Raw genomic sequence first — 26,312 nt, 5'->3', positions numbered from 1 at the left:
CCAGTCATCTCTGATTATTTCAGGTTTAAGACTCAGTCCTGTCCATCCTGAACTTCACCTGATCACTTCCCCTTCCAGGCTTCCATACAGGCTGGGCCTGTCCGAGGCTGTAGCTTAGATTTGTTCTTCTCTTTATGCACGGGGCTCTCCCCTCTCTAGGCCCCCGGGCAGTGTTGGACCAGGAAGCAAGAGGTAACAGGCAGGTGTCTCCTTATCTTAAGGGAGTGAGGCTACATGGCTCTGTCTTCCACACTCCTCAAGGCAGCGGTTCGGGCCCTCTCTGCCCCACAGTATCCCTTTGGCATCTTCTCCCTCCTGTCCTCTTGCCCCAACGCCAAACTGTGAGATCAGATCAACAAGTCGTTGGGCCAAGCAAACAACCATCCGGAAGCACAATGCCTGACTCTTGTCACAAACACCTCTGTTCTTTTCTGATTCTTTTAGATCCCACCCCCTTCCTTGGCTCCAAGGAATGGAGTAAATAGCCTCTCCTTTTTCAGTCCTCTTCTTCTATGGACTGATGGGGGAGAGGGGCAAGATAGCTCAGATGGGTGGGTGGGAGGGCAGTTCTGATTCCCCTTTATAATGGGTGAGGAGCCTGGCTGACCCCAACTTCTGGGGGCTTACTGGGGCTCTCTAAACTGAAATACCTTTGATTCTTACCACTAAACCCTAGCTCAAACTAGGGGAATCATAAGCAGTAAGAAGAGGGAGAGCTCATTCTCAAAAATAGGGAATGCAGGGGGCCAAGGAAACATTTGAACTGGACCTCCAAGGATAGGTCATATTTGGTAAAGTAGAAACTACTGGTCACAGGGTGCCTGGGTGGCTCAGTCGGTTAAGCATCCAACTTCAGCTCCGGTCATGATCTTACAGTTTGTGAGTTCGAGCCCTGCCTCAGGCTCTGTGCTGACAGCACGGAGCCTGCTTGGGAGTCTCTCTCTGCCCCTCCCCCACTTGCGCGCGCGCTCTCTCTCTCTCTCTCTCTCTCTCTCTCTCTCTCTTTCTCTCTCAAAATAAATAAATAAAAATTAAAAAAGAAAAAAAAGAAACTACTGGCCAGGTGGGAGGGCGGGAGCAGAGGGCACTGGGTGGTGAGCCCAGCAGAGATAAAGGCCTGTGACAAAAAGTTATGGGACTTGTAGTAGCACCATTTAGACACGCATGAAGGGGCCATAGAAATGAGGCTGGCGCATGCTCACCACCCCCCACCCCCCCAGGATTCTATCTTGGGTCTCATTCATCTTAGTCTGCCTTGAGGAAGGATGCCAGCAGCCATGCACCAGTCTCGGGACCAGGTTTGGGTTAGTCCAGGCAGATAAGCAGAAACACCAAAGTTCACTTGTGCTGCAGGGAGCTCTTTGCAATGGCTGTCAGTCTGGACACAGGGTGCATTTACACTTTACACTTTCTTTTGTCTCAAGACATAAAATCAGCAAAATTCCTTCTGCAGCCAATGCCCCATTTTTTTTGTGGGCTCCATGCAGAAGCTCTAGCTGTTTCTCTGTGACTTGGACCACACTCCACGCAGCTCACTCCAGCCTGGACCCTGCCCCAAATGCACCAGGTCTGTCCCGCCTGCCATGAATTCCCACCGCTGCACAGCCCGATCGTAGCATAAGGGGCTTTGCTCTAGGAAACAGGTGGCTTTTAGCTCTGAGCACTCACTTGTCGAGTGCCTTTGGACAAGTTAGTCTCTGAATCTCAAATTCATCAAAAAATAGGGTGAATCCAATCTGGCCTGACACAGGCTTACAGGAGGGAAGTAGGGTGCATGAACGTGCACCGAACAGGGTCCAATGACATACAAACGTCAGAAGCGGTGACAGTGATGTGTACCTTTACATGCCAAAGGCAACATGTCTCCTCCTCTCGAGGCCCAGAGAACATAAGTGCCTAAGAAACAAGCAGCGTGTACGCTCCCAGGGGAGAGATGTGTGCACGGAGGACGTGATAAATAATACTGCCGGCTCAAGATAAACAGCGGTGTCACAAAACATTGCTTCCAGCCCCCTGGTGTTTGGGCTGCTCCCTCTCTCTGTTCCGCCTCCCTGCTCTTTCTCTCTCTTCCTACAGCACCGATCACCATGGTATCTAGGTACTCAAATAAATACATTAAGTTTAAAACAGAGCCATATGTGGGAAGACACACTTCCCTTCTGAAGCCTTATCTCCCAAAGCTGAGCTTAGAAGGGAAGCGACAGGTGAAACTATCTCCCTGGATGATGGAATCTTCAGAAGAAGAGAAGTAAATGCCAACCATCTATCAAATGTCCACAGCGGGTAACACCTTATTAGCTGCCTGGAGATTTAGAGTAATGAGTCCTTGTCCCTTGCCCTCAAGGACTCACAGACTCTAAGGCAATAGCAGACTCTCCAGATATACAACCAGAGCAGGGACGTTAGATTACACCAGGGTGTGTCCCTGCCAGAGGTGGATACACACACAGATGACAGTTCGTCTCCGGAAAAACACCAGCTCAACCCTGAAGCGAGCTGTGCCTCATCTCACACTGTACCAGGGGCATCCCGAATGAGAGATGAAAACCGTCACTATGGAGATGTGTGAAAGGGAGGAGGGGGTGGGAGGGGAGACCTGCGGAATGGAGTGGGTGGAGCAAAACTGGGAAAGCTGATTCCAAACCAAGAGAGGATTCTTTTATCTTACCATGGGAAGCCAGCCCCCTTCGAGGCAGAACTTGTAAGAGTCTCAACTCACGTCCAAAGAGGAGTCAGATCCTTGGTTCTGGCTCCCATTCTGCCACGATGTCCCCAGGTGATCTAAAGTGTTTACTTCATCGCCTGTGATAAATGTGGAGGTACAGACCTTCAGAGGTGGAGGAAACTCTAACACCTGGCCCATGGTTTATGAACCACAAGTCAGGATAGAACATCCTCATTCTATTTCCAAGGGCAAGATGTCTTCAAGAGGGTGTGGAGTGAATGTGGACATATTGGAGTTTCCGGGGACATGTCACTGTGTATCATCACAGGTGAATATTGAAAATAAGGCTGCTCTGGAAAGCCTGCGACAAGGGATGGTGGGAATGGGCAACTTTGCAGCCAGGATGTTTCTTCCCAGAGCACCTCCACATGGTCAGCAGCACCTGCTTGAATATCTCCGTGATGGGGGGTGTGGGGGGGGGGGTAGTTTGAATACTGAGGCCAAAATCTGCTTCCTACTAACTTGCTCCTTGATCCCAATTTTGCCCTCTTATCCTCCACAGAATAAATACCTTCTCTTCCATGTTCTAAATATTTAAACAGAGATTGGTCCTTGCAGATCATCTTTATCCTAAACCAAATATCCTTAGTTCCTCCAATCCTCTCTTGGTTCCCAGGCCTGTCTCTATGATGCTCCACACCCCCCCCCCCCCCCATTAGCTATACGTTAACCTACAATGCATCCTTTCAGAGATGGTTTGACCAGAGTCGTAGCACACTTTAGCCACAAGGGAAAGCTCAAGGCTCCTTTAATCCGCCTAGAAGAGAAGGAAGCTACTACTTGGAAAAGGGTACGGAATCAAGCAAACATTCTTCTGGCTTCTTCCATTCTCCTTGTTAGCATCTCTATCTCCTGCAAGCACACGCCTCTGGTCTTGTCGAAAGGACCAGGGTTTGCCTCCTGTGTGGGAAGGGAAGGTGCCTTTGCTAACAGGATCCAGGGGAAGCCAGGCAAAGCAGATATGGAATGGTTCGCCTACAGGTGTACTCCAGGCCAAGAAGGGCTGCGGTCCCTCTAGCCGGGCCTTCTCATCAACCAAGGAAAAAGGCCAGATAAAGGGGCCCAGAGAGGCTTCTCACTGGCCTTGGGCCTAGATCTAGTCCCAGGGGAAAGGAGTGCTTGAGGCTTGCCCAGCCATGAGGGCTGGCTGAGATCTAGCCATCTCTATCTCCTTCCAACAGAGTAACAGCCAACAGTCAACAAGGAGTTAAGTGCACTCCAGCAGGATGCCTATAGCCCACAGCCTGGTGCTGCTTACTAATGTAAGCCAACATTGCATTTGCCTTTTGAACCACTTTCTCTATTGGCTCCTCTTGAACTCATGGGCTATGAGGAACAACTTTTTCCTAAAAAAAAAAAAAAAAAAGCTAACCCTAGATCCTGCAAAGTTTGGCATCAGGAGGAGAAGTCCAAGAGGAAGGATGACTAAGGAACCCCTACTCTACCATTAATCTGTAGGTTCTCTCACTTCTGTTACCATGTCAACACTGCACCGGTACCCAGGGGCCACAGCCTTCCATTACAGTCGGAGTCTAAGTGTGACATCACCCCCCTTCCCTCGTCGGTTGCTTTTCCCTTGGCTCTGCTGGTACAGGAGCTGCCAGCATAGGAAATGGCTCCCACACAGCTCGTGTCCTGTGCCCTGCATATTGAAGGGATCCGGCAAAGAACTCCCGTCAGCAAGTGCTCAGCCCCGGAACGGCGCGGACCGCAGGAAAGAGAGCACATGCCATAGAGAACTGCCTTCAGGTTCAAGTGGCCAAGGAAGTCCTGCAGATCCACCTTGGGCAGGTAGTGGGTTACACGGGCCTCCCTGAGCTTCTTGGCGGAGAGAGGGACAGTCGGGGCCTGGGTCCCTGCGGGAATGGGGGCTGCACCTTACCGAGCACTGTGTCCTCTGCCAGGCCCTCAAGTACTCTTCTGGCTCTAGAGCTGAGCCATCTTCCTCCAGCTCCAGGAGGAAGGGCTTGTCTGCAGGCCTCAGGGTGTCTCAGAACTTGTGCCCGGGGTCCTCAAGGCCGTGGCCAGATGCCCTTCCATGCCTTCTGGACAGGACTGTTTACTCTGCGTTGGCTCCCCGGGGCCAGCATTTTGTTCTTCACAAACCTAAGGTGACTGTTGGGAGGAAAGAAGAACAGTCTGTGACACCATTCCAACTTTAATGCCCTTTCTGGTAAGAGGCAAGGATACACAGAAATATACTTATGTCTGTGTACATAAATACATGAATTTTAAGTACTTGGAAATGTTAAAAAGAACTCTTAGGCAAAAGCACCCTGTTCTCAACTTAATTCCCACTTTCTCGAAGGTGGGACAGGTTCTAGCCCTGGCTGGGGCTGCGAAGGCAGGCCCCTGGAGGGAATCCTGAGTCTCCCCTGGCCCGGACAGCTCGCCCTCCCGCCGCCCGACAAGACGCATCAGGCAGGGGTCCATCTGCCCTGGGCTTGTCACGCAAGGACTCGGACACACCTCTGCTTCGTCCCCACCGGAGGGCGGGAGGGGGCCCTATGGGCTGCAGTGCCAGGTCCGCCCGCTCGGGGCCGCGCATCCCACCCCACAGGCTCCCAGCGCCCTGGAGAAGCCTGTTGAGGGGCTTCTGGTCACCAGGTGGCGCACTCGGCTGTCAGCGCGCCGCTCCTGGGTGGCAGGTGGTTAAGGGAACCTAGGACCAAGGACGTCTCTGAGCCAAGTCGCCCGACCTCACTCCTGGGTCACACCAGCTCTGTGCCTGGAGCCAAGGGGGACAGGCAGTTCCAGCAGAATTCCTGAACAGTCTTATAAAAAAAAAAAAATCTTCCCACCCCATCCACCACTCACATCAATTTAAAAATAAAAAATAGCAATTCCTGTCAAAATAACACCAGTATTCTTCACAGAGCTAGAACAAACAATCCTAAAATTTGTGTGGAACCAAAAAGACTCCAAAGAGCCAAAGCAATCTTGAAAAAGAAAACCAAAGCTGGAGGCCTCACAATCCCAGACTTCAAGCTATACTACAAAACTGTAATCATCAAGACAGTATGGTACTGGCACAAGAACAGACACTCAGATCAATGGAACAGAATAGAGAACCCAGAAATGGACCCACAAACTAATCCCTTGGAGCCTCACTTTGCCAACTAATTTTTGACAAAGCAGGAAAGAATATCCAACGGAATAAAGACAGTCTCTTCAGCAAGTGATGCCGGGAAAACTGGACAGCGACATGCAGAAGAATGAACCTGGACCACTTTCTTACCCCATACACAAAAATAAACTCAAAATGGATGAAAGACCTAAATGTAAGACAGGAAGCCATCAAAATCCTCGAGGAGAAAGCAGGCAAAAACCTCTTTGATCTTGCCCACAGCAACGTCTTACTCAACACACCTCCAGAGGCAAGGGAAACAACAGCAAAAATGAACTACTGGGACCTCATCAAATTAAAAAGCTTCTGCACGGCGAAGGAAACAATCAGCAAAACTAAAAGGCAACCAACAGAAAGGGAGAAGATATTTGCAAACAACATATCAGATAAAGGGTTAGTATCCAAAATCTACAAAGAACTTATCAAACTCAACACCCAAAAAAACAAATAATCCAATGAAGAAATGGGCAAAAGATAGGAATAGACACTTCTCCAAAGAAGACATCCAGATGGCCAACCGACACATGAAAAAATGCTCAACATCACTCATCATCAGGGAAATACAAATCAAAACCACAATGAGATACCACCTCACACCTGTCAGAATGGCTAACATTAACAACAACAGATGTTGGCGAGGATGTGGGGAAAGAGGATCTCTTTTGCACTGCTGGTGGGAATGCAAACTGGTGCAGCCACTCCGGAAAACAGTATGGAGGTTCCTCAAAAAACTAAAAAATAGAGCTACCCTACGACCCAGCAATTGCACTCCTAGGCATTTATCCATGGGATACAGGTGTGCTGTTTCAAAGGGACACATGCACCCCAATGTTTATAGCAGCACTATTGACAATAGCCAAAGTATGGAAAGACCCCAAATGTCCATCGATGGATGAATGGATAAAGAAGATGTGGTATATATATTCAATGGAGTATTACTCGGCAATCAAAAAGAATGAAATCTTGCCATGTGCAACTACATGGATGGAACTGGAGGGTATTATGCTAAGTGAAATTAGAGAAAGACAAAAATCATATGACTTCACTCATATGAGGACTTTAAGAGACAAGACAGATGAACCTAAGGGAAGGGAAACAAAAATAATATAAAAACAGGGAGGGGGACAAAGCAGAAGAGACTCATAAATATGGAGAACAAACTGAGGGTTACGGGAGGGGTTGTGGGAGGGGGGTGGGCTAAATGGGTAAGGGGCATTAAGGAATCGACTCCTGAAATCATTGCTGCACTGTATGCTAACTTGGATGTAAATCAAAAAATAAATAAATTATAATTTATTATAATTTATAAGATTTATACATCCAAAAATAAAAATAAAAATAAACTGTGGTAAGGAAAGTTGTTGATAACAATGTGATAGTACAGAATAGCATGGATACGAACAGCAATAGTGGGCTCTGTTTAAGAAGGAGTATGGGTTCCAGAATCAAAATGCGTTGGAATCCTACTTATTGACCTTGTGAACTAATCTCCATATCCCGTTGCCTCATCTGCAAATGCAGGTAATTTACATAGAACTCACACATGGAGTTGTTAACAGGAATTGCATGAATTGATACACTATGTATGTATGTGTGGGTACTTAATATATGTACATATTAAATAATATATGTACATATAAAAGCATATGTGTATATCTATAAATTATATTATTCTATATGTACATAATATATATGAAGTTATAGGTATATATGTAATATTATACAAATGCCTAACATAACACCAATAATGTAATGTTAGCTATATTGTATATTTCAGTATGCAACATCTATGAATTATTAATTTTTAAAAACATCTTTCATTCAAACGAGAAAGCCACACTTTTGGGGCTTTTTTTTTTCTTTTTTTTTTAAATATTTATTTTTGAGATGATCGGATTTTGAGACATTTATTTTGAGATGATCGGAAGTGTGCTCTGTGCTGACAGGCTGATGTGGGGCTCGAACTCACAAACCAGGGAGATCATGACCTGAGTTGTAGTCGGATGCTCAACCAACTAAGCCACCCAGGTGCCCCCGGGGCTTTTTTTTTTTTTTTTAAGTTTTATTTACTTATTTTTGAGAGAGACAGAGAGAGAGCACGAGCAGGGGAAGGGCAGAGGAGCGGGGACAGAGGATCTGAAGCAGGCTCCATGCTGACAGCAGAAGAGTCATTTCAGACTCACCAACTGTGAGATAATGACCTGAGCCAAAGTCGAATGCTTGCTTAACCGATTGAGCCACCCAGGCGCCCTTTGTTAGCTTTTCATATGGAGATTTTCAATTGTTTATAAAACTAGAGAAAATAATATAATGAACCCCCATGGCCCTATCACCTAGTTTCAATAATTATCAACACATGGACAATTCTGTTCATTCTGTACCCCATGTCCCCTCCCGCAGTCAGCTGGGTTATTCTAAAGCAAACCCCAGATCTCCTATTATTTCGTTCCTACACACTTGACTATCACACGGTATTTCTTAAAGTTCAATATTTATTTAATATTGCCTCCATGCATCATCTGTTGTATTCATCAGTCTGCGATTTCCCCTGACACTGAGTGTCTCTTCCACACCAGCATTTGCCACAGAAATTCTAACTGAATACTGAGTCAGTAATGAAAACTTTGGAGCAACAGGTTTGGGTTTTTGTTGTTGTTGTTGTTGTTGTTGTTGTTGTTTGGCTAAAAAGTATTTCACTTCTCAAAAAAGATGTGCCCTCTCCAAGGAAGGAACATTGCCTTCAGCCGCTGGCTCCCGCCTGGTGAGAATCCAGGGGCTCCTTGTTTATCCATGGAAACCCAGCACAGGCTGAATTATCACAGTCAGGGAAGGAGAGGTCTCCTAATTACACAGTCAGATTTCTGGCACGCAGAGCAGGATATGGTCCATTTTAAGAAGGAAACCACTTCTCCAGACACTTGAAGGTTTTAGGATATACACCCAATACTTCAGGGATTAAACCATTGTCTGCCTAGAGTGTTTCTTATACAGTACCAATGTCACTTTCACACTGAAAATAGACCGAATTTTTTTTTCTTCAAAGCACTTTGTAACTATGTTAACATTTTCAACCATCGATTTAACATACACAGGTAATACATCTGCCTAAAACTCCTTACACTGAGAGCCCTTTGAGACAGAAGAAAGGAGGGCAAATAATAAGGTCCTCATTCAACTGTATCTTTTTGAAACTCAGCCCCACTGTCACTACACACTAATTGACCGACAGACAACGCTGACGTGATAAGAGGCAGGATCACGCTGCGCTTTGGGACGGTTTTGAGTTTCTCTGGAAAGGGTTATCTTATTTTCCAGTATACTTACTAACAGTAGCCAACGTCAGGGTGTCTCAGACTTTGTGAGTAGTGTCGATATTACTGTTAATAAGGGGGTCTCACAAAAAAAAAGGCTATTTAATCCTCACGAACCTATGCGGTTGGGAATATACCCATTCTACAAAGGAGGACACTACAACTAAAGTGTGAGGGAATCCAGGAACACACACACATACGCACACCCACACACATACAGTATCCCAGTTTGTAGTTTAAGAAGCTGAGTGGATTCGCTCACTGAATCGACACTGGTATACAAATCGTGGTGCTCTTCTCTTGTTATATTTATAAAGTCGGCATCTGTCTTCCACTTATTCTCAAAACAGGAAAAAATGTAACCATATCATATCAAGCAGAGAGAGTGTCTAGGCCTAGGTATATACTTCCCGATTTCCTCCATTCTCTTTCAGTCAGCACTATTACACCTTTTCCTGGACATTATTCTCCAGTATCTGGGTTGGGATTCCAAGAGCCCCATAGGATAGGTCTCCAATTCCTAGGGCCTCTGCACCTTGAGGATGAGACTCCTGAGGGATGAATAGAGCTGAGCAGCAGCTTACTCTCCCCTGAATCCTGCCTTCTGTCAATCGTGCAAGCCAGAGGCATAAAGGTCCAGGACAGTAGAGTCTTGTAGGGTCCAGGAACCTCACACACCTCCAGGAGAGGGGCAAGGAGGTGACTGTTATATCTATGGCTGTTGGCAGATGAGCTGAGGCTGAGATCAAGAATTATCAGAATCCTTTTCTTCTTTTAAAATCTTGATCCTTCTGGTAAAATGTAATCTTCCCCTTCTCCACGTTACCATGATGGCGTAGGTGCATTTCCTATGCCCTTGTGCTCCACTGGTTTACTCGTTAGCCTCCTCACTCCATGACAGACTCTGTGAAGGAGGAGATGGGCCCGCTCATCTGCAGCTTCCTCGGGGCCCAACCTTAGAGAAAGTAGGAGCCCGACAAATGTTGATTGACTTTATGATTCAAATCACTGGGGCAACTTGCTGTGACCTTGACTTGGCTCTCACACCATCTGCAGCTAACTTACAGTCACAAATCGCCTGGGGTTTTGTTCATTTGCTTACTTAACACAAACATGCCAGGTGCCAAAGTTCCTTGCTACGTGAGGAACAGAGCAGCTTGAAGTCTCCCTGGGGTACTATTAACTATAAAATTTAAGAACGACTAGAGGTGGAGCTGGCGAGGAAAGAGTGGTTGCAAGATGTAGCTCTTGCCGTCAGTCATCTGTTTTCTCCTCCTGGGAGTCATCTGCCGTTGGGCTAAAGTGGAGTGGTCTGCCTTGCTTGCTCAACAGTCATACGTGAGACAAAGGCCCAAGCCAACCTTCAGCGCACAGCATCATCCTGTGGATTTGAAGCAAACTCTCTCTGCGTCACTGCAAAGCCATGGCAACAATCCACAACTGGAAGATGTTATGGCCCCTGGACTTACTTGTTAGAAATGGGCATCTCTTGGGACGCCTGGGTGGCTCAGTAGGTTGGGCGTCTGGCTTCGGCTCAGGGCGCAATCTCACAGTTCGTGGGGTCAGGCCCCGCGTCGGGCTCTGTGCTGACAGCTCAGAGTCAGGAGCCTGCTTCAGATTCTGCATCTCTGTCTCTCTGCTCTTCTCCCTTATGTGCTCTCTCTCTTCGTCTTAAAAATGAATAAATGTTCTAATTAATTAATTAATTAATTTTAAAGAAAGAAGAAATGAGCATCTCTTTGCTGACCACTGCACCCTGAAGGAATCCGTTCCTCTTGCTGCCTCAAGCATCTCAGAGTTTGGCTGCCTTTCGAGAAGTGTTGCTAAAGTTAACATTTCTTCCTTCTATCCTATCCCACTACGACTTGTCGTCAGACACACTGCGTGGCATGCCTCCATCATTCCTTCTTTGCCCATGTCCACGCGGGACAGTTGTGTTGCTTGTGAGAACCTGGTGCGATCCCTGCAGTGATCTGCAAGTGCCGTGTGAGCTGGGGTGTCCCAGCATCCCCAGGGTCTGCCTGCACCCTCCCCACTCAGGTCGTCTCCCACACCACCATCAGCTCTATCTTCCTAGAATTCCTACTCTCCTGGGGCCGCTCCTCTTCCAGGAATCTACAGTGGCTGTCCATTGCTTAATGGGGAGGGGAAAAAATGGCATATGTGGTGAGTCCCCGCTGCCCTATGTACCAGGGATTTCCATGCTCTATTTAAGCCTGTGAGGTAAGTGATAATCTCTTCGTTCCTAAGATGCAGGCTCTGTAGCTCAGAAAGGTTAAGAAACTTGCTCCAGGCCATGCACCTTGTAGGTCACACATCAGCCAGGACCGATCCTGAAGTCCACACCCTCAACACCAGTTGCCCATGAGGGTAGAATACAGATTGGTAAAGCACCCCGGAATTCAAACATTCCTTCATCTGTCCCCACCTAACCGACACATCCTCACCTAGTACTCTCCAGAGACATCTCGGCCACAGTCAGATGGTTCTCTGAAAGGCGCTCACAAACCTGGCTCGTTCAGGCAATGAATAAACACAGAAGGTGCAATGGTGTAATTGACCTCTCACAACTGGGAAAATAAATGGCAGGGCGAAAACCCTTAGGTCTCTGCCTTCGATGGCACCGACTGCCCCACCTGGGATCCTGCCCTTTGTCATTGCCCTCCAACCAAGAGCTACCAGGACCCGCCTATGGTCACCTGGGACTTCGGGACTCGTCACAGTGAAGGCGACTGCAAGCCTCAGTAAGAGGGTGTAAAAAGGAGCTTATGACAGGATTTGGGACTGTGTTCCATGATTCTGGAGAGGCTTCAAGGAAGTGGGGCTCTGCTTGGGATAGGATGCTGTCAAGCAGAGGCGATGCTATGATTGGTACCTTAATTCTTATCTAGAAGGCAGGCGCAGGAAGCGAGCCTACAGGTGTAACTGATGAAGAAGCAGCAGGCACTCATATAACCTATGAATAGAGGCATGTTTGGTGGTCACTTTTGTGACCTGGACAATTTCTTGCTTTTGATCGTGGTCAGATGTGATCACAGTTACAGATGGGTCTTGTTTTTGTCTTAAGCCACCACAGTTAGAGTGGCCTTGTCTGACACAGGTGTTCTGTGAGATTGTCTATGTTTATTTAACAAGAGCGTACCACAGACTAGTCAGTAGTGTGAGGCCGGCTGCCTTTCTCTTCTCTCGTTCCACTTTCTCCATATTGCTGGTGTTACAGTTCCCACATTTGATGTCCCCTCCCCACAATCCTGTCTGGACCCTAGGTCTCTCCCTTCACTGAGTTTCTGCCTCCAACATACAACTTAGCACTCCCTGTAGACATGTAGATATGCCCACGGAGGCTGAACCCATGTAGAGGGGTGCAGGCATTTTTGGAGACCAGCCTGGAAATGCTGATGTGCACAGGGAGCCCCAGCAGGGCCACTCATGTGACCACCAGCCCCCCCCCCCCCCCCACAACAGCTGAGAGTGACTGGGGAGGGGAGGAAAGGGATTCCTCCTTCCTGAAGAGCCAAGGTGCTGCTGGGGTTTGGGAATCTGAGGGAACGTGCTGCTACCTTGTATCCCTGGCAGATCCCCAGCACAGAGAGCGTGCCCTCGGGGAGGACACCTGCCTGGATGTTGTGCTAAGGAGAGGGCTGGCTTGGAAATCACTGGGCAAGATCCAGTGGGAGCTGGGAGTACTGCAGAGTGAAAGAACCATTATATGACCCAATATACATCCACAGATTGGGAGACAAAGGTTATGCCATTTTTGTGCTTTACAAAAGCACTTTAAAAAAATTGTAATACCCACTCACTGTAACAATGGAAACATACTGAGTTACAGAAAGACTTTTTAAAATGCTTCCTTCCTCCTCTGCCCGATCCTACGCTCTTAAAGGAGCTGAGGTTAGCTTATCAGATCATTCCACCCTTCTATGCTTCTACAAACAGAACTGCCTATTTAGAGTCTCACTTTTGCTTTTGACAAAAGCGCGATCATGTTCTTCATGTTATTTTACCACTTGCTTATCTGCACTTAACAAAATGTCTTCTACACCTTTCCAAGTCAATACATATAAATGTGTGGTTCATTTCATTTGATGATTGCATAATATTCCATAGAATGGATGTACCATAATTTATTAAATCAGTCCAGCGTTAACCATGGGGTATGGTTCTCTCTCATCAGCTTTGTTTGCTGATTGTTACATCTGGGCTAGTCTTATTTAGTTTTAATCTCTTAATTAACAAGGACTGTGTCTGAAATACAAATTTTCTTCCTAGAACCTAACACATCATTGCCTACACACATCACACATTTGACATGACATGAATATTCTTTTAATTTTGGAAATGTTCGTAATGTCTTCTTTTGCTAAAAGGAAGACCGTTCTTAGGATGACAGGCTCATATTTGGCACGTTTACTGAGCAGGAGGAGATAATTTTTAATTTCCTAATCCCATATGGTCCAATTTTTCTCCATATGTCAATCTCCTTCCCAACACGTGCATCAGACTTTCCCGTGGAAACGCCCTTGTATCACTACAGCAATCATTTAAGTTCAAACCTCTGCACCACAAAATAATTCCATTTTCAGAGCAAGGGTGCCTATTCAAACACCTTTGTTTTAAAAGATGAACAAAATGGGGCACCTGGATGGTTCAGTGGGTTGGGTACCTGCCTCCGGCTCAGGTCATGGTCCCACGGTTTGTGGGTTCGAGCCCCACGTCAGGCTCTGTGCTGACAGCTTCAGATTCCATGTCTCTCCTCTCTCTCTGCCCTTCCCCCACTCATGCTCCATCTCTGTCTCTCAAAAATAAACATTAAAAAATAATAAATAGGGAGCAGCCAAGAGGGCGGAACAGCATGGAAGCTTTTTGTGTGTCTCGTGTCCATGAAATACAGCCAGACCAACACTAAACCATCATACACACCTAGAAAACTGATTGGAAGATTAACACAACAATCTGCACAACCTGAACCACAGAATTCAGCAGGCACGCAACATGAAGAGCTGAACTTGGGGAGCGAGAAGCCGTGAAAGGTAGGGAACTCCTTTTGTGGGTGGAGAGAGGACAGAGTCTGGGGAGGGGGCAGCATACGGGAAAAGCACCCCTCCCCAAAAGCAGCTGGAGAGAAAGTGGAAAATTGGAAACAGCCGCAGGGACTAAACTAAAAAGGGAGACAGGAGAGAGGGGAGAGTTTAAATTCCACTAAGACTGTAAACAAGGGGAGCGCAAAGGTTGCAACTCCGCAGCTCGATACCTGGCGGTGCTCTGGTGGGAAAGGTGAATCCCCAGGAACGGAGTGGGGTCCGGGAGGTTCTCGGGCCACACGGGAAAAGCGGTTCCACCGCTGGAAGGACATTTGGTAGAGACTGTTGAAGCCACCTGGTCCCAGCAGACCCCGGAAGGCAGCCACATTCGCTGGTGCTGCGGCAAGGTCATTGAGGGTAAAGCCTGGTGCCAGATGTGTGTTGCAATTTTCCATAATCCCTGAAACACTGATGCTACACTGTCTCGCGATCTTTTTTGGGGGCGGGCTGGCACGGGGCCGCAGTCTCGGGGCACCGGCAACCGCAGGGTCCGGCAAGCGTTCCTGGGTGCAGCCGACATTTGGCCATTGCTCATTCAGCCATTGTTCGGTGAGACCCTCCCGCAGAAGGGCGGACCGGGTCAAAGCCGCAGTCCTTCAGAAGTAAGGGGCCAGGGAAAACAGCCACATCTGAGACAAAACTTGGGAGAGAGGTACTGCCTGGGGCCTGAATCATGGAGAGTGAAAAAGCGGGGAGTGGACAAGAGCTGAAGACAGAGAACCGGTGCACAATTGCTGATCCGGGAGAACAGACTGGCTGGCTGGGTGGCGCCATTTTTCACGGCTCCTGCGCATGCGCATGCGCACGCGCATGCGCACCTACGAGCACAGCAACAATCCACCCCAGTAGGCTAGCAGCGCCATCTAGTGGAGAGTGGAGCTGTTACACCGAGCCCCTCCCACTTGGGCCAACTTTGTTCTTCAAGAACACAAGCCTCACTGCCGGCTAATTTATGGACTATAAACAGCTACATGGACTGACCTCTAGGGGAAAATGAAACAATTTCAGTCCTACTTCAATCTGTTAGCAGGTTCATCTATTCAATTTTTTTTCTTTTTTTTCTCTTTCTCCTTTTTCTCTTTTACAATTCTTTTCTTTTTCTTGAATACAGAAAGAGAAAAAACTCATTTTTATTTTCAATTTTTATTAAAAATATCTGTCTTTAATTTTTATTACTATATTTTTTACTTTTGTGTAAATTTTTTCAAATTCTACTTTACTTGCATCATTTTATTTTAGTCTACTTCAGTGTACTCACCTTTTCAAATTTTTAAACAATTTCCTTTTTTTCTTTCTTTTTCTCTTTTTCTTTTTCATTTCCTTTCTTTTCTTGAATGCAGAAAGAGAAAAAATTCATTTTTACTTTCAATTTCTTTTAAAAATATTTTTATTTAACTTTTATTACTATACACTTTGCTTTTATGTAATTTTTTCAAATTCTATCTTACTCCCATATTTTATTTCAGTCTACTACAGTGTATTCACTTTTTCAAATTTTCAATTTCTTTTTTCTTTTTTCTCTTTTTCATTTCTTTTCTTTTCTCTTAAATACAGAAAATGAAAAAATTCATATTTCTTTTTAATTTTTATTAAAAATATTTTTAATTTTTTTCTACTATATTCTCTACTTTTGTGTATATTTTTCAAATTCTATTTTACCCACATCATCTCATTTTAGTCTACTTTAGTGTATTCATTTTTTCAAATTCTCAAACGATTTCCTTCCCCCCCCTTTTTTTTTCATTTCTCTAATCTGTCAAACCACTTTCAACACCCAGACCAAAACACACCTAAGATCTAGCATCATCTATTGGATTTGTGTGTGTGTGTGTGTGTGTGTGTGTGTGTGTGTGTTTAATTTTCATTTTTTTTAATTTCAATTTTTCTACCTCATTAATTCTTTTTCTCCCTTCAAAATGACAAAATGAAGGGACTCATCCCAAAAGAAAGAGCACAAAGAAACAACAGCCAGGGATTTAACCAACACAGATACCAGCAAGATGTCTGAACCAGAATTTACAATCACAATAATAAGAATACTAGCTGGAGTCGAAAATAGATTAGAATCCCTTTCTGTAGAGATAAAAGAAGTAAAAAATAGCCAGAATGAAATTAAAAATGCTATAACAGCTGCAATCATGGATGGATGCAGTGGCAGCAAGGATGGATGAGGCAGAACAGAGAATCAGCGATGTAGAGGACAAACTTATAGAGAATAACGAAGCAGAAAAAAAGAGGGAGACTAAGGCAAAAGAGCACGATTTAAGAATTAGAGAAATCAGTGACTCATTAAAAAGGAACAACATCAGAATCATAGGGGTCCCAGAGGAGGAAGAGAGAGAAACAGGGGTAGAAGGGTTATGTGAGCAAATAATAGTGGAAAACTTTCCTAACCTGGGGAAAGACACAGACATCAAAATCCAGGAGGCACAGAAGACTCCCATTAGATTCAAAAAAACCGACCATCAGCAAGGCATATCATAGTGAAATTCACAAAATACTCAGGCAAGGAGAGAATCATGAAAGCAGCAAGGGAAAAAAAGTCCCTAACCTACAAGGGAAGACAGATGAGGTTTACAGCAGACCCATCCACAGAAACTTGGCAGCCCAGAGAGGAGTGGCGGGATATATTCAATGTGCTGAATCAGAAAAATATGCAGCCAAGAATTCTTTATCCGGCAAGGCTGTCATTCAAAATAGAAGGAGAGATAAAAAGTTTCCCAGACAAACAAAAATTAAAGGAGTTTGTGACCACTGAACCAGCCCTGCAAGAAACCTTAAGGGGGACTCTCTGAGGGAAGAAAAGATGAAAATATATATACCAAAAGCAACAAAAGATTAGAAAGGACCAAAGAACACCACCAGAAACTCCAACGCTACAAGCATCATAATGGCAATAAATTCATATCTTTCAGCACTCTAAACGTCAATGGACTCAATGTTCCAATCAAAAGACACAGGGTAACAGAATGGATAAGAAAACAAGATCCATCTATATGCTGTTTACAAAAGACCCACTTTAGACCTAGAGACACCTACAGACTGAAAATAAGGGGATGGAGAACCATCTATCATGCTAATAGTCAACAAAAGAAAGCCGGAGTAGCCATGCTTATATCAGACAATCTAGACTTTAAAATAAAGACTGTATCAAGAGATGCAGAAGGGCATTATATCATAATCAAGGGGTCTATCGACCAAGAAGACCTAACAATTGTGAACATTTATGCGCCAAATGTGAGAGCACCGAAATATATAAATCAATTAATCACAAACATAAAGAAACTCATCGATAGTAATACCATAATAGTAGGAGACTTCAAAACCCCACTCACAGCAATGGACAGATCATCTAATCAAAAAATCAACAAGGAAACAATGGCTTTGAATGACACACTGGACCAGATGGACTTAACAGATATATTCAGAACATTTCATCCTAAAGCAGCAGAATATACATTCTTCTCCGGTGCACATGGGATGTTCTCCAGAATAGACCATATACTGGGACAAAAATCAGCCCTAAGTAAGTACAAAAAGATCGAGATCATACTGTGCATATTTTCAGACCACAATGCTATGAAACTCGAAATCAACCACAAGAAAAAATTTGGAAAGGTAACAAATACTTGGAGACTGAAGAACATCCTACTAAAGAATGAATGGGCTAACTAAGCAGTTAAAGAGGAAATTAAAAAGTATATGGAAGTCAATGAAAATGATAGCCACAACCCAAAACCTCTGGGCCGCAGCAAAGGCGGTCATAGGAGGAAAGTATATAGCAATCCAGGCCTTCCTAAAGAAGGAAGAAAGATCTCAGATACACAACCTTACCTTAAAGCTTAAAGAGCTGGAAAAAGAACAGCAAATAAAACCCAGAACCAGCAGAAGACAGGAAATAATAAAGATTAGAGCAGAAATTAATGTTATCAAAACCAAAAAAACCAAAACAAAACAGTAGAACAGATCAATGAAACCAGAAGCTGGTTCTTTGAAAGAATTAACAAAATTGATAAGCCACTAGCCAGTTTGATCAAGAAGAAAAAGGAGAGGACCCAAATAAGTAAAATCAAGAATGAAAGAGGAGAGATCACAAACAACACAACAGAAATAAAAACAATAATAAGCGAATATTATGAGCAATTATATGCCAATCAAATGGGTAATCTGGAAGAAATGGACAAATTCCTAGAAACATATACACTACCAAAACTGAAACAGGAAGAAATAGAAAATTTGAACAGACCCATAACCAGTAAGGAAATTGAATTAGTAATCAAAAATCTGCAAAAAACAAGAGTCCAGGACCAGATGGTTTTCCAGGGAAATTCTACCAAACATTTAAGGAAGAGTTAACACCTATTCTCTTGAAACTGTTCCAAAAAATAGAAATGGAAGGAAAACTTCCAAACTTTCTATGAAGCCAGCATTACCTTGATTCCAAAACCAGACAGAGACCCCACTAAAAAGGAGAACTATAGACCAATTTCCCTGGTGAACATGGATGCAAAAATCCTCAACAAGGTATTAGCCAACCGGATCCAACAATACATTAAAAAAATTATTCACCACGACCAAGTGGGATTTATACCTGAGATGCAGGGCTGGTTCAATATCTGCAAAACCATTAACATGATTCATCACATCAATAAAAGAAAGGAAAAGAACCATATGATCCTCTCAATAGATGCAGAGAAAGTATTTGACAAAATACAGCAACGTTTCTTGATAAAAACCCTCAAGACAGTAGGGATGGAAGGATCATACCTTGAGATCATAAAAGCCATATATGAACGACCCATAGCTAATATCACCCTCAATGGGGAAAAACGGAGAGCTTTCCCCTAAGGTCAGGAATAAGACAGGGATGTCCACTCTTGCCACTGTTATTCAACATAATATTGGAAGTCTTAGCCTCTGCAATCAGACAACACAAAGAAATAAAAGGCATCCAAATCGGCCAGGAGGAGGTCAAACTTTCACTCTTCACAGATGACATGATACTCTATATGGCAAACTCAAAAGATTCCACCAAACAACTGTTAGAACTGATTCATGAATTCAGCAAAGTTGCAGGATAAAATCAATGCACAGAAATCGGTTGCATTCCTATATACCAACAATGAAAGGACAGAAAGAGAAATCAAGGAATCAATCCCATTTACAGTTGCACCAAAAACCATACAATACTGAGTTGCACCAAAAACCATAAATCTAACCAAAGAGGTGAAAAATCTATACACTGAAAACTATAGAAAACTGATGAAAGAAATTGAAGAAGACACAAAGAAATGGAAAAAAATTCTATGCTCCTGAATAGGAAGAACAAATATTGTTAAAATGTCGATACTACCCAAAGTAATCTACATATTCAATGCAATCCCTGTCAAAGTAACACCAGCATTCTTCACAGAGCTAGAACAAACAATCCTAAAATTTGTATGGAACCAGAAAAGACCCCAAAGAGCCAGAACAATCTTGAAAAAGAAAACCAAAGCAGGAGGCATCACAATCCCAGACTTCAAGCTATACTACAAAACTGTAATCATCAAGACAGTATGGTACTGGCACAAGAACAGACACTCAGATCAATGGAACAGAATAGAGAACCCAGAAATGGACCCACAAACTAATCCCTTGGAGCCTCACTTTGCCAACTAATTTTTGACAAAGCAGGAAAGAATATCCAACGGAATAAAGACAGTCTCTTCAGCAAGTGATGCTGGGAAAACTGGACAGCAACATGCAGAAGAATGAATCGGGACCACTTTCTTACCCCATACACAAAAATAAACTCAAAATGGATGAAAGACCTAAATGTAAGACAGGAAGCCATCAAAATCCTCGAGGAGAAAGCAGGCAAAAACCTCTTTGATCTTGCCCGCAGCAACGTCTTACTCAACACACCTCCGGAGGCAAGGGAAACAAAAGCAAAAATGAACTACTGGGACCTCATCAAATTAAAAAGCTTCTGCACAGCGAAGGAAACAATCAGCAAAACTAAAAGGCAGCCAACAGAAAGGGAGAAGATATTTGCAAACAACATATCAGATAAAGGGTTAGTATCCAAAATCTACAAAGAACTTATCAAACTCAACACCCAAAAAAACAAATAATCCAATGAAGAAATGGGCAAAAGATAGGAATAGACACTTCTCCAAAGAAGACATCCAGATGGCCAACCGACACATGAAAAAATGCTCAACATCACTCATCATCAGGGAAATACAAATCAAAACCATGAGATACCACCTCACACCTGTCAGAATGGGTAACATTAACAACTCAGGCAACAACAGATGTTGGCGAGGATGCGGAGAAAGAGGATCTCTTTTGCATTGTTGGTGGCAATGCAAGCTGGTGAAGCCACTCTGGAAAACAGTATGGAGGTTCCTCAAAAGACTAAAAATAGAACTACCCTACGACCCAGCAATTGCACTCCTAGGCATTTATCCACGGGATACAGGTGTGCTGTTTCGAAGGGACACATGCACCCCCATGTTTATAGCAGCACTATCAACAATAGCCAAAGTATCGAAAGGGCCCAAATGTCCATCAACGGACGAATGGATAAAGAAGATATGGTATATATATACAATGGAGTACTACTCAGCAATCAAAAAGAATGAAATCTTGCCATTTGCAACTATGTGGATGGAACTGGAGGGTACTATGCTAAGTGAAATTAGTCAGAGAAAGACAAAAATCATATGACTTCACTCATATGAGGACTTTAAGAGACAAGACAGATGAACCTAAGGGAAGGGAAACAAAGATAATATAAAAACAGGGAGGGGGTACAAAACAGAAGAGACTCATAAATATGGAGAACAAACTGAGGGTTGCTGTAGGGGTTGTGGGAGGGGGGATGGGCTAAATGGGTAAGGGGCATTAAGGAATCTACTCCTGAAATCATTGCTTCACTATACGCTAACTGATTTAGATGTAAATTTTAAAAAATAAAAAATAAAGTTAAATAAATAAATAAATAAATAATGAACAAAGTGAGGCTCCAAGGGATTAAAAACTTGCCAAAGTCCCATGGCCACTCAGCAGAGCACCTGGGGCTCGGACTGATCGATGACTCCCTCCCCTGCACAGCACAGCCCCTCCAGGGCTTGGGGGTGAGGATGGTTCAGCGCACAGGCAATGGTACTTTTATTTGAGGCAGATTGGAAAGTAGCTTATTAATGTTTCTCCAAGACTTTGAAACAGGTAACTGACTAGTGCCACTTGCTACCCACCGCTCTGAAAAGGGAACTCCTTCTACCAGAGACTGAGTCTATAGTTCATTTCTCCCACTTCTGCTCTGGTTCCAGTTTGCAGTCTTCTCCGCATCCAGCAGTGAACTGGGTGGTGAATGCGCCTCTCTCCTCATGTTCCTCATGATCCCTGGCATTCCAATGTGCCCTGGCCTGCAGCTGGAGCTGTTCACTCTCTGGTTATATAAGGGTGAAATCCACCAGGCGTGGACAGAGAGGAAACCCTTGTCAAGAATGGATCCAGATTTGCAGGGCCTACAGCTTATAAAAAATTTTAAGATCATCTTGAATGGGAAACAATGCAAAAAAATCTTATTTTTTGCTATTTATACAAACGCAGGAACGCATCACTAGGTCCCCTCCTTGTGCCTTAGAAGAGGCCAGGCCCTGGAAAGTGAGGGGTGCTGAAGATTAATTTTCTTTAGCTTCAGGGTAAAATTGCCCCTGGGCCCTACATAATGTAAAGTAGGACATACCTGGGGCGCCCTTTCTGATCCCTCACATGTCTTTGAACAAAGCTGGTCAGACCCCTTTGGGAGGTAGGACACACAGTAACCAGAAGCCTTGGGGTTTTCAGGACAATTCCTATTTCAAATATTTTATCAGACCATATGTCAAATGATGTCTCTTGAAAAAATGTAGGTGGTAATGTGATAGAAAAGAGGTACAAAAAAACAAAGAAAACAAACAAACAAATAAATAAAATAAAATAAAATAAAATAAAATAAGGGGCGCCTGGGTGGCTCAGTCGGTTGAGCGGCTGACTTCGGCTCAGGTCACAATCTCGCGGTCCGTGAGTTCGAGCCCCGCGTCGGGCTCTGTGCTGACAGCTCAGAGCCTGGAGCCTGTTTCAGATTCTGTGTCTCCCTCTCTCTGACCCTCCCCCGTTCATGCTCTGTCTCTCTCTGTCTCAAAAATAAATAAATGTTAAAAAAAATTAAAAATAAATAAAATAAAATAAAATAAAATAAAATAAAATAAAATAAAAACCAACCCTCTTCCCTCTCCCCACCAAATGAGTCCAAATGGAGACCGAACTGCTACTTGTTTCCTATGGATGTTCTGCTTCCTGTCTCAGAATGAAAGAAACAAACCCAGGAACTTCAATAATGGAGCACAGCCGGGGCACCTGCGTGGCTCAGTCGGTTAAGCGTCCAACTTCGGCTCAGGTCATGATCTAACGGTTTGTAAGTTCGAGCCCCGCATCGGGCTCTGTGCTGATGGCTTAGAGCCTGGAGCCTGCTTCGGATTCTGTGTCTCCCTCTCTCTCTGCCTCTCCCCCACTTGTGCTCTGTCTCTCTCTCTCAAAAATAAATAAAATGTGGGGCGCCTGGGTGGCTTGGTCAGTTAAGCGTCCGACTTTGGCTCAGGTCATGATCTCACGGTCCGTGAGTTCGAGCCCTGCGTCGGGCTCTGTGCTGACCGCTCAGAACCTGCAGCCTGTTTCAGATTCTGTGTCTCCCTCTCTCTGCCCCTCCCCTGTTCATGCTCTGTCTCTCTCTGTTTCAAAAATAAATAAACATTAAAAAAATTTTTTTAATTAAAAAAATAATAATAAATAAATAAAATGTAAAAAAATAAATAAAAAAAAATAATGGAGCACAGCCTCTGCAGAGACAGAAGTGTCTACCCTCTAAGAAAACAGCAGGAATCTTTAAAAAGAAATCACCTTCCCTTAGTAGGCAGCAATAATCACGTGGCCGAGAAAATCCTGCCTCCTTAGACTTACCTTGGGTAAGAAACAAAATGTAGTCAGAAAGGACAAGTTGAGTTCCAAAGACTGGAGAACCTTCTTCTAGTCCCTGTCGTCAGTTTTCCATTCCATGGTAACCACGCCCGAGACTTCAGAGCAAAACATTGAAGCAGATGTGCCGTGTAGGTCTCCCATCCCCCAAAGACTCAGGCTCAACTGTCCCACAGACTTCTCAGGGGCTGCCAGGGAACAGATGTGCGGCAATAAGCTATTCATCAAGCAAGAATGGGAAGAGGTGTTCGTTTTGCTTTCCAGGAAACACTATCTGAAAGGCAGAAGATAGCATGGGCAGCACTTCCAAGGTTAGCACAGTGCATTTGCGGCTTGTTCATAACGGTAATAGTGATGACGTGCATCGCTACTGTTTACTGAGACTTACTATGTGCTATAAATGTATTATCTTGTTTAACCCACATAACAACCCTATCACTATTCCTGTTTTACCTACGAGAAAACAGAGATGTTAAGAAGCATACCTAATATCATACAGCTAATAAGTACTACAGCTGGTACTCAAACTAGTTCTATCGTCATTTCTAACCAATGTGTTTTCCTGTCTCCTTTAATGGCCATTTGATAGATATCCCAGTGATTCACTAAGAAAGAAAGGAAAAAAGGAAGTGAGAGAAGAAAGGAGGAAGGGAGGAAGGAAGGGAAGAAGGAAAGAAAGAAAAATTCAGTTAAACATTTCCACAAAGATCAGCCAGTCCCTGCCTGGTGGTGATGTCAACCAAAACTGCTGTGGGGCAAGCTCCGTTCCTTCACCATTTCCAGCAGCAGAATAACCTGGGCACTTAGGAAAAAGGCCAGTTGTTGGGCCCATTCCAGACCTACTGAGTCAGAATCTCCGGGGATGGGGCCTAGGAGTCCTCCTGACACATGCCTCCCTCCACTACCACCCCGACCCCCCAGGCAATTCTGTCACACTGCTGCTTGCCCGATGTTTGAGAACAGCTGCTTGTCGACAGGCCATGCTTCCTGGCTCACCTGGGAGACCCAGTTGTCCGAGCATAAGTGGCAAGAGCACCCCCTTTATTCTCCTAAGTGTTCCAGTGCAGACAATCCATTCGCATGTGTATATCTCTGTATTTTTCGTACCAAAAATCAGACCATATTGTACATGCTATTTTATAACCTGGCTTTTTTTTTATTTGACGATTCCTACTTTTCCATATAAATGAAGTTTTATCTTGACTAATACCAATCCATATTCAGATTTCTTCAGTCATCCCTGAAATCTGGTTTAATCAATATGTAATCGTTTTATAATGGTTATAACTATTATAATTGCTTTATAATAACAGTTTTCTCTTCCAAACTGAAAACAGTTTCTTTTTTCTTTACAACCTGTCCTATCAACTAGACCAGGCTAGATGCACTATGGGCCATGGCATTTTTTGGATTTTTCTGGATACTTGTTAATTAGTTTGCTCCCCTGTTTTCCATATTGCTTATCAACTAAAAATTAAAGTTTCATGGAGTCAAGTTTGGCTATACATCATAGGTAATGTTTACTTCACCTCTGTATCCCATCAGGAAACAGGTACCATCTGGTCGACCTACCATTATTGATGCTAAGATCAACCACTGGATGAAGGTGATAACTTTCTGATCCTACGATGGGAGAGTTACATTGTTTCCCTTGCACCTAGGAAGTAATCTGTACAGCCTCACTTTGGCTTTATATGAACATACAATCTCCCATCAACCATACACCTAATGCTTTTAGCACCATTGATAACTATTGCCTGAGTTAGGGATGTTGCAGAATGTTGACTTGCTAAACCTATCAATCCTACTACATGATTGGCAGGTATTGTTTGGTAAAATCGAGATTTTTATGCATCATCTGAGGCCACTTGGTTACCAGTCCCTATTGAAAAGGAAGGTTAAATTTCTTTTTCTCTACCATTTTCCAATTGAGGAGCTAGTTTCACAGCCACATGAGCCCAATTTCTGGAGTCAGTTGTGCAATATCTGTGTCTGTGCTCAGACATGATTGGCAACCAGAAATACTCTATCAAAAAGAGTATCCATAAGTGTTGACCTAAGCTAACTACAATTTTCACATCTGACCCTCAAGCCACAATCTTGTACTGCATTTCTTTGAGCTCAGGAAGTTCTTAAAGAACACTTAGTTTATGATAAAACACATTCTATTGCCTCTCAGAAATGAGCTTTCATTAAGTAGAGGCAGAATTGTTCTAGTTAGTGGGCTTTCAAGAAACATGAGCACTGTACCAAGCTATGGGACAATGATTCTTTGTGTTTGCAGTTTGACATGTGGCATAGGTCTTTAAAAAGAGTTAGCATTTCCGAGGGAACATACATCAGACACTGTGGCATGTTCAACAATCTCTCTCATTGTACATGTCCTTCTTACATTGTGACTCTGACACTCCTGGCAGTGAGAGGTGTGGTCTGTGTTCCCTTCCCTTGAATCTGGGCAGGCTTACAGCATGGCAGAAGTGACACTATGTAAGAATATACCACCATTTTTTTTTTCATTCGCTTGTTGATGGACATGTGGCTGTTTTCAATTTTGTGCTATTACAAATAAAGCTGCTATGAACATTTGTGTACAAATCATTCTGTGGACATGTTCTTTCTTTTCTCCAGAAGTAAGTGGCTGGGTCATATGGCAGGTATATGGTTTAACTTTTAGGAAACTGTCAAATACTTTTTGCAAAGTATTGAACCATTTTACATTCCCACCAGAAGTGTATGAGAGTTCCAGTTCCCCCACATCCTCACCAACATTGAATATGGTCAGTCTTCTCAATTTTAGCCATTCTAATAGGTATGCAGTGGTATCTCACTGTGGTTTTAATTTCCATTTCCCCAGTGACTAATGATGTTAAGCATCTATGCATATGCTTATTGATCATTCATAGATCTTCTTTGGTGAAATCTCTATTCTAACCTTTTTGACATTTTAATTGGGTTGTTTTAAAAAAAATTTTTTTTAATGTTTACTTATTTTTGAGAGAGAGAGCGAGCGAGCACAGGAGCAGTAGAGGGACAGAGAGAGAGGGAGACACAGAATCCAA

At 43.9% G+C, this 26,312-nt stretch overlaps 1 long non-coding RNA gene across 2 annotated transcripts; it reads right to left on the bottom strand.

The window, feature by feature from the left end:
* Positions 1-1,222: 1,222 nt before the first annotated feature.
* Positions 1,223-25,961, bottom strand: LOC128311273 (uncharacterized). Of its 2 annotated transcripts, XR_008289572.1 has the most exons (4): positions 23,239-25,961; positions 14,418-15,576; positions 4,608-4,831; positions 1,223-2,802 (listed from the first exon to the last, which is right to left on the bottom strand). It is a non-coding gene; the product is annotated as an uncharacterized LOC128311273 (long non-coding RNA). The 2 variants fall into 2 exon arrangements; XR_008289573.1 differs by lacking the exons at positions 14,418-15,576; positions 23,239-25,961 and adding an exon at positions 10,633-13,886.
* Between the last annotated feature and the right edge of the window lie 351 nt (positions 25,962-26,312).

This window comes from Acinonyx jubatus, chromosome A3 (assembly GCF_027475565.1).
Source record: "Acinonyx jubatus isolate Ajub_Pintada_27869175 chromosome A3, VMU_Ajub_asm_v1.0, whole genome shotgun sequence".
Lineage (NCBI taxonomy): Eukaryota > Metazoa > Chordata > Mammalia > Carnivora > Felidae > Acinonyx > Acinonyx jubatus.
This window is presented reverse-complemented; position numbering and strand designations above follow the sequence as displayed.